The following is a 15,648-nucleotide window of genomic DNA, read 5'->3' on the forward strand; positions in this document are numbered from 1 at the left end:
ATAACCATGTGAGTGAGCTTGGGAGAGAATCTCTCTCAGTTGAGCCTTCAGATAAGACTACGGTTTGAGCCAACACATTGATTGCAACTTTGTGAAAGGCTTTGAGGCAAATTAAACACAGATTCCTGGTGCAAAAAAAAAAAAAATCTGTGAGATAACATAGGTTTTGTTGTTTTAAGATGCTAAGTTTTGGTGTAAATTTATGCAGCAATAAAGAACTAATACATTCCCTAACACACATCTACTCTAATACTAATGACAGAGCACTGACGTGCTATGTCTGTGTAACCAATGAGATTATTTGCACCTTGATGCTAGTGATATTTTCCTAAGGACTAGCAGTTCCTGCAATGTATCAGGTTCATGACAGATGTTGAGTGACTTTGAGACTGCTTGTAGTAATTAATTCAATTATAATAATAATAGCAAGCATTTATTGAGTCCTTGCCCTTCAAGGCAATTTTCTAAATACATTGCAGGTATTATTTTATCTAATCCTAATATAAACTCATGTTATATTCAAGGAAACTAAGTCACAGAGAAATCAGGTAACTAACCCAAGGTCAATAGATAAAAAAGCCTGGCTGTGAAAACAAAGTCTACCTAAAGCTCACATTCTTAATCCCAAAGATTACATTCACATCTTATATTTGTAACATTATATACACCTTATGTAAACCATATATGTTTTTGCTTTACACACATTCACCAGCATAGTGCTTTGCATAGAGAGGATCAATAAATGTGAGTGAGTGAGTGAGTGAGTGAGCGAGTGAGTGAGTGAAGAATCAGCACCAGAGTTTTTGTTTTTTATTTTTATCTTCTGAGCCAAAGAGACATGCACATCAGCCATAAAGGAATTCTTTGACTGTTCCCTGAGGATCCATTATCATCTGTGATGATGTGAAACAGAGATCATCAGTCCACAGAGACCCTTTCAATTCTCCTTCTGTCTGAGTGATAACTAAAAAAAAAAAAAATGCCATCTTTTCAAGTCTTTATTTCTGCCAATTTTTTCTTCATTTTCAAGCTATTATTTTAAATGATCTCACTCAAGGAAAAAAAAATGTGTATTATCTCTTTGAAATAAGATCCAACTGACATAACAATCTTATTACATCACAGTTGGAAGTCAAACCTGAAATGATGGTAATCACAGATGGAAGACTTTGCAGTTATTGTTGGGGGTGGGTATTTCTCATAGATTATAACAGACCAAATGATATGAAAAATCTATACATTGTGTTCTCAACCTTCAGCTTGCATTCTGGGAAAATTAGTTAAACTCCACCACATAGAATTTCTTTTTCTATTGGTCTTTTATATGTGCTCACTATGATAAACTGGCCAGTCTTTAAAATAGCATGTGCCTTATTTTTAGGAGTTTAGTCTACCAATTAGTAGATTCAACTGTGAAAATTATATAGGAATGCTGGGTGAGCAATGGAAGCCCAAGTATACTATAGGACAGTTTGCCAGCCTTACTGCCTCTATATATAGACTAGGTTAGTGAGTTAAGCCATAAAAGAGACAAATTGGCCAAAAACCTGACCACACTAGTTCCTCTGCCATTTTTAGCCTTGGGACTTTTCATAGACTCCTGCATTAAAACTATGTTACAGGATTGCATGACCTAGAAGTAGAAATGGGATAGCAGTGAATAATGGAAGTTCTCACGGAATGAGATTCAGTTGTGCTGAGGTTAGGAAGATCTAGCAAATGAGGTATATGGCCTCAAAATATAGCAAGAAATGCTCTACTTTGCAATTTTATCTAGAAATAAATTTCAGTAACACACATGAAGCCAGAATGGGACCTTACTCTCTAGATAAAAATTAATAAAATAAAACTGTGGAAAACTAAATGCTTTAAAAAGTAACTGAAATTATGACTGAAAATACTATACTATTGTTGCTTAATATCTTTAGGCAAAGCACTTATAGGACTCGGATATATCTAGGAAATAAATGGTAAATATAGTAAGTAAACCTAGAGAGAACTATTTGGTGAGATTTTTGAACAGTGTTTCTCACAAGGTTAGTATATTTTATGGAAAGCAAAGGCATGGACAAATTTCGAGGGACTTTCTTTAAAGCCTACACTTTCTGAAATGTTCATAGTAATAATATTTTATGTATATAAACTTAATATCTTTCTACTTGACAACACTTCATGTGCAGGTCTTATAAAATTACTAAATGGTTTTCAGGGGCCTTCTAGGAAAATTAAAAGATAGTTTTATAGGTAAAAGATATGTAGATATAAATGTAGATGTTGTTATAGATATAGACATACATGATCTGATTCAAGAATGGCAAAATCAAAAAAGTTTTCAGAGATCTAAGCAGTTGATTAAGGTAGGGTTATGGGTGCTAGGTTTGTTGTCTTTTTTTTTTTTTAATAACCAAGGACATAATAAAGTTAATATAAAGCACAGAAAATTAAAAGACAGAGTCTTTGCTACCTAGGTAACCAATTACACAGAAAGCAAAGAATAATCTTCTACACTATAGAAAAAGTCATTAATAAGTAAATCGAGTAAGCAAACCCACCAAGATTTGTCACACTTTGCTAAAATTGTGATACATTTGATAGTTTGTTTTCAGATTCAATTATTATAAATCAAGGCAAACAAAATTCACTTTCTGGGATTGTCCTTTAATATTCTGGAACATACACGCACTTTAGTGTAATTTTTTTGTTTTTTTATCATGGGGTCTATGTAGTTAGAACTATTTTCATAATAATACTAAGATGTTAACATGCAATGCATTCATCACTGCTCTCTTAAATAAATCAATAAATATATGATAAAATGTTTTTTATCTATTTTAGCATTAAAGATGGGATTTAAGAGTGTAAATTGATCTAGAGACAAAAGATTTTGAAAACCGTGGCTTTAGGATAAAATTATTTCTTTTTCCTTGAATAATAAAGATACACATATACAGATATATTTCTTTGTCGCTTTTACCCTAGAATAGTGAGCCATCCCTGTTAATTATAACTGCTAATCAAAGAAATGAATTTGTATTTCACAGAGAAATCTAGAGGGTGAAAAATTGAAAACTGTCTCTCATGTGTAAGTGTCCAGTAACTAGCAGATCTCATAAACATACATAACACATTTTTACAGACATCTACATTCTTTTAAAGTGGCAAAAATAAACATTCATTAACATACCTCAAAGCTAAAGCTTACTCCATAGCATAAAAAACTAAGAAGCAAAGATATATAAATTTAAAATTATGCTTAGTAAAAATGTGAAAGGATGCTATTTACTTCAAAATTGTTCAGCTATCCAATGATTATGCATTAATTTACACGGTTTAATATTAGCCCAAGGCTTTAGGCTAGATATCATTATCTTCAAGCTGACATAGTACAAAACAGAAATGCCGTTAAAATAAGGTTTGTCAGAATAATGATTCAATTTATTTGAATACAAATTTACATTTTTCAAAATCTTAAATATTATAGAAATTAGTGTTAGTATTTGATCAGAAAACCTGTATAAGTCAAGAGAAAGCAAATGAAAGTAGAATAAAATGTATGCTTGCCTTATACTTAATACCAATCAGTCAGAAAAGATATAACTATTTACATTAAACCAAAATTATTAAACTAGGTCCACTTACCAAAGATTTACCTTAATTAGGTAAACTTGAACCCATAAAATGTTTCCATGTGAACTTTGATAAGAAAATATTTTAAGTCTAGAAAATTTAAAATATTAAAAGAACAATATTTCTTATTTTGAGAGAATTTAGGAAATATAATGATTTACATTAGTATTTATCTAATAAACTAATCAAGACAGAGCCCTTTATATTAAGACTTTATAATCTAATTTATTAATACTCTCATAATGAGAGCTAAAGTTCTTTTTGAATTTTATTTTTTATTTTTATTTTTTAATTAATTAATTTATTTTTTTAAATCTTGACATTGGTTAACGAAATCCAATAAGTTTCTTCTGTACACTTTAACAATAAGGCATATATATATATTTGCATTGTGTGTTCACCTTCCATAGTTAGATTTCTTTCTGTCACACATATTTGACACTCTTTACCCCTCCTGCCTCACCCCACCCCTTACCATCTGGTAACCACTAGCCTATAGTCCATGTCGATGAGTATCTGTTTGTCCTGTTCATTTGTTGCTTTTAGATTTATGTCACACAACTGTATTGATTCTTCCAATCCAAGAACACGAAATATCTTTCCATTTCTTTGTATCGTCTTCGATTTCTTTTAATAGGGTCTTATAGTTTTCATTATATAGGTCCTTCACATGTCTCATTAGATTTATTCCTAGGTATTTTATTATTTTTGTTGCAATTGCAAAAGGAATTATTCATCCACTTCTTTTTCTGACACTTCATTATTAGAGTGTAGGAACGCTATGGATTTTTGAAAATTGATTTTCAAAAACTTTACTGAGTTGCTTATTGTTTCTGGTAGTGTTCTTGTGTAGTCTTTAGGGTTTTCTATATAGAGAATCATGTCATGCAAATAGTGACAGTTTGACTTGTTCGTTTCCTATTTGGATGGCTTTTATATCTTTCTCTTGTCTGATTGCATTTGCTAGGATATCTAATGTTGAATAAGAGTGGCGATAGTGGACAGCCTTGCCTTGTTCCTGATCTTAGAAGGAAGGATTTTAGTTTTTCACCATTAAGTATAATGTTGGCTGAGGGTTTTTCATAGATGGCCTTTATTATGTTAAGGTAATTTCCTTCTTTACCAATTTTGTTAAGTGTTTTGATCATAAATGGATGCTGTATCTTGTCGAAGGCTTTTTCGCAACTATTGATCTGATCATATGATTCTTATTTTTTAATTTGTTTATCTGATGTATCACATTAATCAATTTGCACATGTTGAACCTTCTCTGTGCCTCTGGGATGAAACCCACATGATCGTGGTGTATAATCTTTTTAATATGTTGCTATACTAGGTTGCTAGTATCTTATTTAGGATTTTTGCAACTGTGTTTATGAGAGATATCAGTCTATAGTTTTCATTTCTGTGTTATCTTTACCAGGTTTTGGTATCAGAGTAGTATTGGCCTCATGAAATGAGTTGAGAAGTATTGTCTCCTCTTCAATTTTTTTTTAAAGAATTTAAGAAGAATAGGTATGAAATCTTCTTTGAATGTTTGGTAGAATTCACTGGTGAAGCCATCTGGTCCTGGGCTTTTACTTTTTGGTAGATTTTTGATAATTGTTTCAATTTCCGTACTACTGATCGGTCTATTTAGATTTTCCAGTTCTTGATTCGGTCTAGGAAGTTTATATTTTTCTAAGTACTGGTCCATCGCTTCTAGGTTATTAAGTTTGGTGTTATATATTTTTTCATATTATTCTTATATGATCCTTTGTATTTCTGCAATGTCCGTTGTAATTTCCCCTCTTTCATCCTTGATTTTGTTTATTTGTGTCCTTTCTCTTTTTTCTTTAGTGAGTCTAGCCAGGCATTTGTCAATTTTATTAACCTTCTCAAAGAACCACCTCTTTGTTGCATTTATTTTTTCTATTTTTTGTTGTTGTTTTCAATTTCATTTAATTCTGCTCTAATTTTGATTATTTCTTTCCTTCTGCTGATTTTAGGCTTCATTTGTTCTTCCTTTTCTAGTTTTTTAAGATCAAGTGTTTGGTTTTTTATTTCGGCTCATTCCTGTTTTTTGAGATCGGCCTGTAATGATATGAACTTTCCTCTTATGACTGCTTTTGCCATGTTCCACAAGTTTTGGTATGTTGTACTATCATTATCATTTGTTTCTATGTATCTCTTGATCTCTCTTTTTATTTCTTCTCTAATCCAGTTATTCTTCAGTCACATGTTGTTTAATTTCTATGTATTTGTAGTTATTTCTGATTTCTTTTTGCAGTTGATCTCTAGTTTCAAAGCATTATGATCAGAGAATATGGTGGTATGATTTCAACCCTCTTATATTTGTTGAGTCTATCTCTGTGTCCCACCCAGTATGTGGTCAATCCTTGAGAATGTTCTATGTGCACTAGAGAAGAATGTATAAGCAGCTGTTTTGGGATGGAAGGCTCTGTAAATGTCAATTATGTCCAGTTGGTCTAATGTATAATTTAAGGCTGATATTTTCTTATTGATTTTCTGTTTGTATGATATGTACATATCTGACAGTAGAGTATTTAGGTCCCCTACTTCAATAGTGTTTTGGTGTGTTTCTCCCTTTAGTTCTGTTAGCAATTGCTGATTGGGAGCACAGATATTAATAAGTGATATGTCTCTTTGGTGCATGATTCCCTTTATCATTATGAAGTGGCCCTCAGTATCTTTCTTTACATTTTTTATTTTGAAGTTTATTTTGTTTGATATTAGTACCTCTACTCCCACATTTCTCTGAATGGCATTTGCTTGAACTATCATTTTCTATCCTTTCGCTTTGAGTCACTTTGTCCTTGCAGCTGAGATCTGTCTCTTGAAGGCAGCTGATGGCTGGATTTTGTTTTTTGACCCAATAAGCAATTCTGTGACTTTTTATTGATGAGTTCAGTCCATCTACATTTAGAGTGATTATTGAAATATGAGATCTTCTTATAGCCATTTTATCTTTTGCTTTCTGGTAGCTCAGTGTTTTCATTGTTTCTTTGCCTTTGTGTTTCTGTTTTCTTCATTTTGGTTGGCTTTCGTGGGTTTTGCCTCTGGTTCTTCATGTTTTATGTTATATACTTCAGTTCTGAATCTTCTGTGTGTGGTTACCATGACAAATATGTAAAGGATAGTTATACATATATAGTCACCCATTTTCTTCTGTGGGTGCCTTATCTCAATTCCAAATTTGGATCTTTGAATCCTCCCCTTTTCAGTCATTGTTATATCAGTTTGTGCCCATTCATTATTATCTTGCTATAGCAATTCTCTTCTTATTGTTTAAGCTTATAATGGCCTGTTCTTAGTAAGGATTGCACTCCTCTGCTTCTGTTTGTCTAATAGTCACCTTACTCCTAATTATGTACATATTTTTTGTCATTTTTGTTTTAGGTGAGTTGACCTCTTTCAGTATTTCCTGTAGTACAGGCCTCATAATGGAGAACTCGCTCAATTTTTGTATATCTGGACAGATTTTAATTTCTCCTTCATATCTAAAGGAGAGCTTAGCTGGATACATTATTCTAGGCTGATAGTTCCTTTCACTTAATAGTTTAAATATTTGATTCCATTCCTTTCTGGCTTGTAAGGTTTGTGCTGAGAAGTCCAAGGATAATCTAATGGTTTTTCCTTTATATGTTACCGTTTTCTTCTCCCTGGCTGCCCTCAGAATTCTGTCTTTGTCATTGATTTTTGATAATTTTAATACAATGCGTCTTGGCGAAGGCCTTTTGGGGCCAAGATAATTGGGTGTTCCATTGACTTCTTGAATTCCAAGCTCCAGCTCATTCCTTCGATTTGAGAAATTCTCGTCAACTATTTGTGAAAATGATTTCTAGTCCCTGCTTCTTATCTTCGCCTTTGATAAATGTCCATTATTCTTATGTTTCCTCTCCTGATGTTGTCAGCTAGTTCTTGCATTTCTCTTTCATTATTTTACATTCTTGTATTTCTCTTCTTCCTTCTGATGCATTTCTAGATTTCTGTCTTTGATATCACGGATCCTTTCCTCCATTTGGTTGACTCTATTTCCCATGCTTGCTATTTCATTTTTCAACTCTTGCAGTGTGTTTTTTATTGCCAGAAGATCTATTCTGTTATTTTGGAGGGTTTCAGTCTCCTTGCTAAAGAACTCATTCTGCTCATCTGGATTCATTTTTTTTTTTTTTTTTTTTTAATTCCTGAACTCGTTGATAAGACTCGTTTCAGAACTCACTGAGTTTTTCAGAAGTACCATCCTGAATTCTCTGTCATTTAAGTTGCGTATTTCTATATCTGTAAGCTTATTTTCTGGAGATTTTTCTCTTTCAGAGATGCCTTGCCACCTTGGTTGTTCATGGTGTTTAATGGACTATTTCTCTACCTGGGAATTAGTGGAAGTGTATTCTACTTTCATTCCAGAAAGAAGATTTATTATGTAAAGGTCTCTCTTTAGCCTGTTGCAAAGAAGGTGCTTTTCTTTTGGTTTCCAGTAGGTGGCATCTAAGCCTCTTGGATCCCTACTTTATATAAAGCATATTAATGCCTCTTTTTTTTTTTTCTTGTAGATGTTTAATCATGCTCGCTACTTTCAGTCTTAGTCCCTGTCAGTGTTAGCGACAGTTTCAGTAGCATTTGCTCAGATTCCCCCAGGCTCTGTAGTGATTGATCTCATGGCGTATGGGCGGAGGACCCCTGTGGGTTGAGAGTTAGGGGCTACAGCTCAGCCTCGGTTTTGCAACTGGGGCCGGTAAAAATAAACTGTTGTTTCTCTGCCGTCCCGCTTCTCCACTTCCTGCCCTGATGACTAGGCGCTGCCGCCAGCCACGTGGAGTTCACAGCCACCCAGGCCGGGCTGTTCAGGAAACTGGTCGCATTTACTCCCCTCCCCCTCCTCCTATAGGGAGTTCCAATGGCTGTGAGAGGCAGCTTCTTTATTTCTCCTAGTCCACTGCCCAACACCCGGGGTTCTGACCTGTGGTAGCTCTCATGCACAAATCCTACGTTCAGATGTGCTGATGTGCAGTTTGGGTGTTTTTTGTTGAGTTTTAGATGTTCAGCTTATTATTGTTTTAAGGGGAGATATCTGGGGATGTCTCTCACTCCACCATGTTTCTCCAAACTCTCTTTTTGAATTTTAGCTTCAAAGACATTTAGAGTGCTTATAAATTCAGATCTACGCTTTTGACACAGGTCAAGGATAAATATAGAAACAAGAAAACTCGTGTTACAAATATCAAATAGCTGCTTTAAATTCCACTGGGTATGAGATTCTTAATTGACTTGAGCTCAAAATGGACAAATAGATAAAACAAACAAAAAGACTAACAAATCAGACTCTGTTGTCTCTTATCCAACAGAGTGTGCATATCTAACTCTATAATCCATTAACCTACTCACAGAAATCATTAAATGGTCAGACCATTTAACCAAATTCTCAATCACTGCTGTCACTGATGGGAAGTAACTTCTTGGCTGTAAGCAAACCAGAAACAAACAAACAAACAAACAAAAAAATGAAAAATCAATAGATGAGGTCGGGGAGAAGAACAGTCAGAAAAGTTTTAGTCTTAGATTTCACTTTAAAGTGAATCAATAAATACATATTTCACCTCTGGGAACCAAGAAAAGACATGCTTGACTTTAAGTTGCCTGTAAGGTACACCTCTCTGGCAATACATTTCACCTGGCTCTGTTAGGTAAATCCATTGATCATCTTGATAGACTGTCTCCGAAACGGTAAAAGGGCAATCATTTTAAAAGGATAAAATCACACAAAAATATAAAACAAACATATGTCAAAGATTTCAATTAACTCATTAATGAGAGAACTAGTAAGATGTCTCAGCCAGTTCCAAGGGAAATCCAAGGATGGATTTACATGTTGTTTTATCTTGTCAGAATTATCTCATCTTTCATTGTCTAATTGCTCTTTTGCAACTCCAAATCGAAGGATGGATGTACTAAAAAGACATAGCACACTGGAAAAAGTTCACAGATGCAAACTGACAAAATTGGCCAATATCCACCAAACGATAATTAATTATCATTGCAATTCAGTAACATAAGAATCGTTTATGTTACTATTGCAAAAGAGCAATTAGACAATGAAAGGTGAGATAACTCTGACTAGATAAAACAACTTGTAAATTTTGGGGTTCGTTTCAAATTATTTCACAAGTTTTCCTGCAAAATGAGAGATAAAGTCCTTTCTGAATTAGAAAAAAAAGAATGCTTATAAATTCAAATCTACACTTTGCCATAACTCAAGAGTAAATATAGAAACACAAAACTACGGTCATAATATGTTTTCCTCCTCTGATATAACAGATTTCTCTTCTGACCCAACAATTCCCAGCATGAAGGGATGCTGACGATTTGGGAAGATAATATGTGCAAAGTATCCAGTGCTGTCCTTCCACTCTCATTTTTCTATTTGCAGTATTAAATGTAGCATGTAAATTTCTCTATTATATAAAACAATTTCTTCATAGAATATTTGAATATGAAATTTTAAGAACTGATTTTTAAGAGGGAGATCTTTACATTTCTATCAGTTATACCTTCTATTTACATAAGTGATATTATAAGTTTTGAATGTTTTTAAATATACCATTTGATATAAGATTATTGACAATTAATTAGTACGAGATTCATAAATATTAAATTGGTAAAATGCATTCAAATATTTTTATATATTCGAAATTCAGATATCTTTTACTATGAGGCATCATGTTTTTAAATTCAAATTATTATGTATATGGAATGTTAAAAAATAGGTTTTATATATTTATTGCACAATATTTTCTTAATAAATGATTAGAATTTAAGAAAAATATTTACTAAATATAGCATTTTGCATTTACTTAGTAGGATAATGGTTTCCATCAAAATATAGTTCTAACTTGAGCAGTTTCTTAGATAATAAGACTGCGTCATTTATTCATTTAAATGGTCAAGATACTAAAACAGTCTTTTATTCAGAGTAATTAATTATCAAAGCTAATTGGAATATTTAGGTTTCCATAAACCTGAAAATAGTCACTATGAATTTCATTATTCTCAAAGATAATAACCAGAGAAATCACTTTATGTTTACCGTAACATAGGCAAAGCTATGTGTGTGTGTATATATATATATATATAAAATTTCCCTTGTTAAGGAGAATATATTTAACTTCAGCAATCCATATGTGAACTCATACATATCATTTCTGAATAAAGCATATTAAGGAATGTCTTGTTTTGTTATTTTTTTAGTTTAAGGAGTGGTGGTATGAAAGAGAAGATGGAAAGAAATGTACATTTATTTACTTTGAATTTCTAGTGACTAAAACTTTGTTTAAAAAGAAAGGACTATCTTAAAAAATCTCTTGTCTTTAAAGAAACTAACCACAACCTATAACTATAAATTATATGTTTGCATACAAATGGATGTAAACATAGATAACTGTGCATTATTAATATTCAATGGAGGATAATGATGATAGTTAAAATTATCCTTAAATGCTGAAGGTACACTATTTATATACATATATTTTACAAATGTGAGAAGAACATCATGTTACTTCTTATTACAAGATATTTTTGCTCCTTTTTTATCTTCATTTGTTTCAGTTCCTAGATTATTTAAATATCCCTTCATTTTTCTTCACTTTTTAAATTGAAAAATCAGCCAGACAACATGAATTATTATTATTATCTGCTTATGAAGTTAGAATTCTAATGATGCTGATGTAAATTTGATGTTTTAATGATTAAAAACAAAAATTCTTTTATACCATATAAATTCATGCTTTTCACATAGAAAAGTCCAGGTGCTGGCTCACTCAACATAAGAAGGAAGTCTGACACAGACTAACCACTGAAAATCACTTTCATTCATCCTCTTGGCAAGAACAATCGGTATTTTGCTCCCAGAATGGAAACCAACTTTGTGTACCTTGAGGCCTTAATCTATCTGAACTCTCAATAGCAGGAAAATAAAGAATACTTGAACCTATGTTTATATTTGGACTATTTAATGCAAATACAAATGTTATAGTCACTTCTCTCTTAAGCTACAGAGTATCTAAATGTTATAACAAATGAGCGGTCCATGATATTAATTTAAGTATGCTTTGAGCAGCTTCATGGTCCTAGAAATTATCCAACCAACAATACCCTATGGCTATTTATTTAGCAAATGTACTCAAGATGATTTTTAATAAGAAATCAAATCAGAATGAGGGAAATGGATTTTTATCCAAAATTTGTATTCCAGGCAACATTGGCTTTTTTTTTTTTTTTTAAGAAAGACAACACACTAGTCTTTTTCTGGTTGTTTTTTTTTTTTTTTTTTTTTTAGAGAAGTAATGATTTCAGTGTTTCCTTAAAGTTACATATTAACTCCATTAATTGACAGATAAATTCTGTGCCAGACACCAGGCAGGACTCTCTGGTATATGAATCACTGTGAGATCATTTCCCTTGTAGCACTTACCATATATTCAAGCAGTCACATAAGAAATAAGTAATTAAATAAATGCATAATTGCAAATTGTGATGAGAAATGTAAGGAAATGTATATCAGTTTCAAACTAGAAGATCTATATAAGTTGATGGATTTCTTGACTGATGGGACTCTTTTCACAAGATTATAATCATTGTTTCCTAATAAAGGTCAATTAGGTAGTCAACTTGAGAGGGAGAGAAACACTGTATTTCTTTACTTTTTATGGTAATTCTGGGATAGGGAACAGGAAGGTGGTTACAACTAATTCAAAACAGTATTTAAAATAAGTGTGTAAGTGGGTTATTTAGGGTAGCGGTCCCCAACATTTTTGGTACCAGGGATCAGGGCTCCTATGAGAATCTAATGCCTGATAATCTGAGGTAGAGCTGAGGCAGTGATGCTAGTGCTGGGGAGCTGCTGCAAATACAGATGAAGCTTCCCTCACTGGCCTGCCTCTCACTTCCTACTGTGCAGCCTGGTTCTTAATAGGCCACAGACCAGTATCGGTCTGCAGCCTGGGGTTGGGGACCCCCAATTTGGGGAATTATCTAAGGATAATTCCAAGGATATCAAAGGATATCCAAGGATATCAAATTGGAGAGTAATGGAGTGATTTAAAATATGTTAAGGGGTAAAAATGACGTAGATGATAGAGGCTCTGTTCATTCCTCTGGCAACCAAATCAAGGTTGTGATGGGAACAAGGAGCAAACAGCAAGAAAAAATTGCCTGGGATCTAGATGAACAAGCCATACAACTAGGGAGAAGTCTAAGAAGTCACCCTGCAATGGCAGAAGGTAGGACAGGGAGAGGACATGAGACTGCCTGGTCCCGAACAGCAGAGTGGGACTGAGGCTGCGGAAACAGCAACTGCAGATGCCTCTTAAAGGTGCTGTGCCACGAGCAGACATTTGCAATGATGGATTGGCTCACTCAGAGCACCAGTGCTGGTTCAGCTGCATGCAGGGGACACCAGGGACTTACAGGGAGACTCTGAGTTGTCAGAGTGAGGATTGAGGCAAGACTCATCCTGTACAGAGTGCTGGTGGCATCCATTGTTCCCAGTTGAGCCCTCCCCACTCCCAGTGCTCCAGACACAGCTCCACCATAGCCCTGATGTCATCGAACTGGATAACAGAGGTCACTCTGCCTAGAGGATTCCCTGAAACCCCACCTCCCCCAACTCATGGCCCCATCCAAGCCAAATCCAAGTGTATCCTCAGCAAGTCAGGTGCTCCTTGCTGAGCAGCACCTAGACTCACACTGGAGGCAGCTGGCCTCGGTTTCTGGTGTGGCCTCTTGAGGCAACTATAAGCACGGCATCTGTGGATTGTTTGCTGAATCTTAACAAGTGGCCCTGGAGGGTAGAGGCTTGGGCTAAATTTGGCCCTGCAGTTGAACCCCTCTCAGGACTGTGCCACGGGACATCTACTACACAAATGCACACTAATAAGACCAGGAGACTTAGGAGCTTTGCTTAGTACACAGAAACAGACACAGAAAGGCAGCCAAAATGGGAAGACAAAGAAGCAGAAACCATATGACAGAACAGAACAGAGATTCAGAAATAATGGAGTCAAGCAATCTAAAAGATGCAGAGTTCAAAACACTGGTTCCAAAGATGCTTAATGAACTTATGAAAAGTGTAGATAAATTCAGTGAGAACTTCAATAAAGAGATAAAAAACATAAAAATGGAAAAGGAAATTATAAAAGGGAACCAGTCTGAAATGGAGAACACATTTTCTGAGATGAGAAGTATATTAAATGGAATAAACAAAGAAATAAACAAAGTGAATAAAGAAGAGGATCGAACCACAGATATCGAGGATGGGGAAGCCAAGGACACTCAATCAGAATGGCAAGAAAAAAGAAGCAAAGACAATAATAATAATTTAAGGAGCTATGAGCCACTATTGAAGGCAAAAATATCCATTACACCAGTGTACCAGAAGGAAAACAAGATGTTGAAGAGCTATTAGAAGAAATAATGATGGAAAAGTTCTCTAGCCTGGTGAAGGAAATACTCATACAACCCCAGGAAGCTCAGAGAATTTCAAAAACCAGGAATCTAAATAGGCTCACACCGAGACACATCATAATTATTTTTTTGAGGGTTTTATTTTTTATTTATTTATTTTTAGGCAAGGCAACACTTGGTTGACCTCACAGATTGCAAGGACCTTGTCCGTTTACAATCCCTTATTTTTTATTTTTTACACCTACAGCACCTGGTGTTCCTAGGTGGTCTTCCATCCAAGTACTAACCAGGCCAGACCCTGCTTAGCTTTTGAGATCAGATGGGATCAGGCTTGTTCAGGGTGGTATGGCCATAGGCTGGCACATCATAATTAAAATGCCAAAGGTTAAATACAAAGAGAGAATCTTAAAAGCAGCAAGAGAAAAGCAGTTAGTTACCAACAAGGGAGCACCCATAAGACTGGCAGCTGATTTCTCAAAAGAAACTATGCAGGACAGAAGGGCTTGGCACAAAACATTCAAAGTGATGAAAACCTAGGATCTACAACCAAGAATTCTTTATCCAGAAAAGCTATCATTTAGAGTTGAAGGACAGATAAAGAGCTTCCCAGACAAAAATAAGCTAAAGGATTTTATCAACACCAAGCCAGTATTACAGGAAATGTTGGAAAGACTTATTTAGAAAGACAAAACATGTATCAAAAACAGGAATAAAGAATGGTAACAACTACATTCCTATCAATAATTACCTCAAATGAAAAAGAATTAAGTGCTCCAACCAAAAGATAGAGTAGCTGAACGGATAAGAAAACAAGACCCTAAAAGGAAAGGGATGGAAAAAGATATTGCTTTGATGGACCTAGAAGGTATTTAAGTCAGACAGAGAAAGACAAATACCATATGATTTCACTCATATGTGGAATCTACGGAACAAAAAGAACAAACTAATAAAAAAAAAAAAGACTCACAAATATAATGGACAATTTGGTGATAGACAGAGGGGTGGGGGAGTTGGAGGGCTGGGAGAATGGAGTAAAGGGTTAAAGAAGTACAAATTAGTAGTTGATGGATAGTCCCAGGGATGGGGAGCATGGCAGAGGGAATGCAGTTAGCATTAATATGTTGGCTAGGTGGAGGGCCAGGAGACGGAGAGAGCAATTGGGGAATCGTTTTATGAACTATATAGATGTCTGACCAATGTATTGTATATTTGAAACTAATTAAAATTAATTAATTAATTTTTTAAAAAGTGAAAAAAATGTTAGTATGTTGCCCTTTTTGCTTCATCTTTCTTCAAAGAAAATGACAAAATGATAGAAATAAGAAAGGGAAGGGAGGGAAGGGGTAGGGAGAAGAAAAAGGAAGGAAAGGAGAGAGGGAGGAAGGAATGGAGGGAGAAGGGATGAAACAAGGAATGGAAGATGTGAAGAAGGGAGGGAGAACTTTCAGAGACTGCAACTCCATCTTCATTGCATTCTGTCTCTTTTTTTTCCTACCTCTCTCTTCCCACACACTACACACTATGCCAAAATTGCCGTATGTATCATTTCAATGTATATTTTTG

The 15,648-nt window shown here is 34.4% G+C and overlaps 1 protein-coding gene and 1 pseudogene across 3 annotated transcripts in view; one reads left to right on the plus strand and one right to left on the minus strand.

The window, feature by feature from the left end:
* GABRB1 (gamma-aminobutyric acid type A receptor subunit beta1) overlaps positions 1 to 15,648 on the plus strand; it is a 370,441-nt gene that overhangs the window by 249,075 nt on the left and 105,718 nt on the right. The gene's annotated exons all lie outside the window — the stretch shown is intronic.
* LOC120588668 (uncharacterized) lies at positions 14,324 to 14,442 on the minus strand (annotated as a pseudogene).

The sequence above is a fragment of the Pteropus medius genome, unplaced genomic scaffold (assembly GCF_902729225.1).
Source record: "Pteropus medius unplaced genomic scaffold, Ma_sr-lr_union100, whole genome shotgun sequence".
Lineage (NCBI taxonomy): Eukaryota > Metazoa > Chordata > Mammalia > Chiroptera > Pteropodidae > Pteropus > Pteropus medius.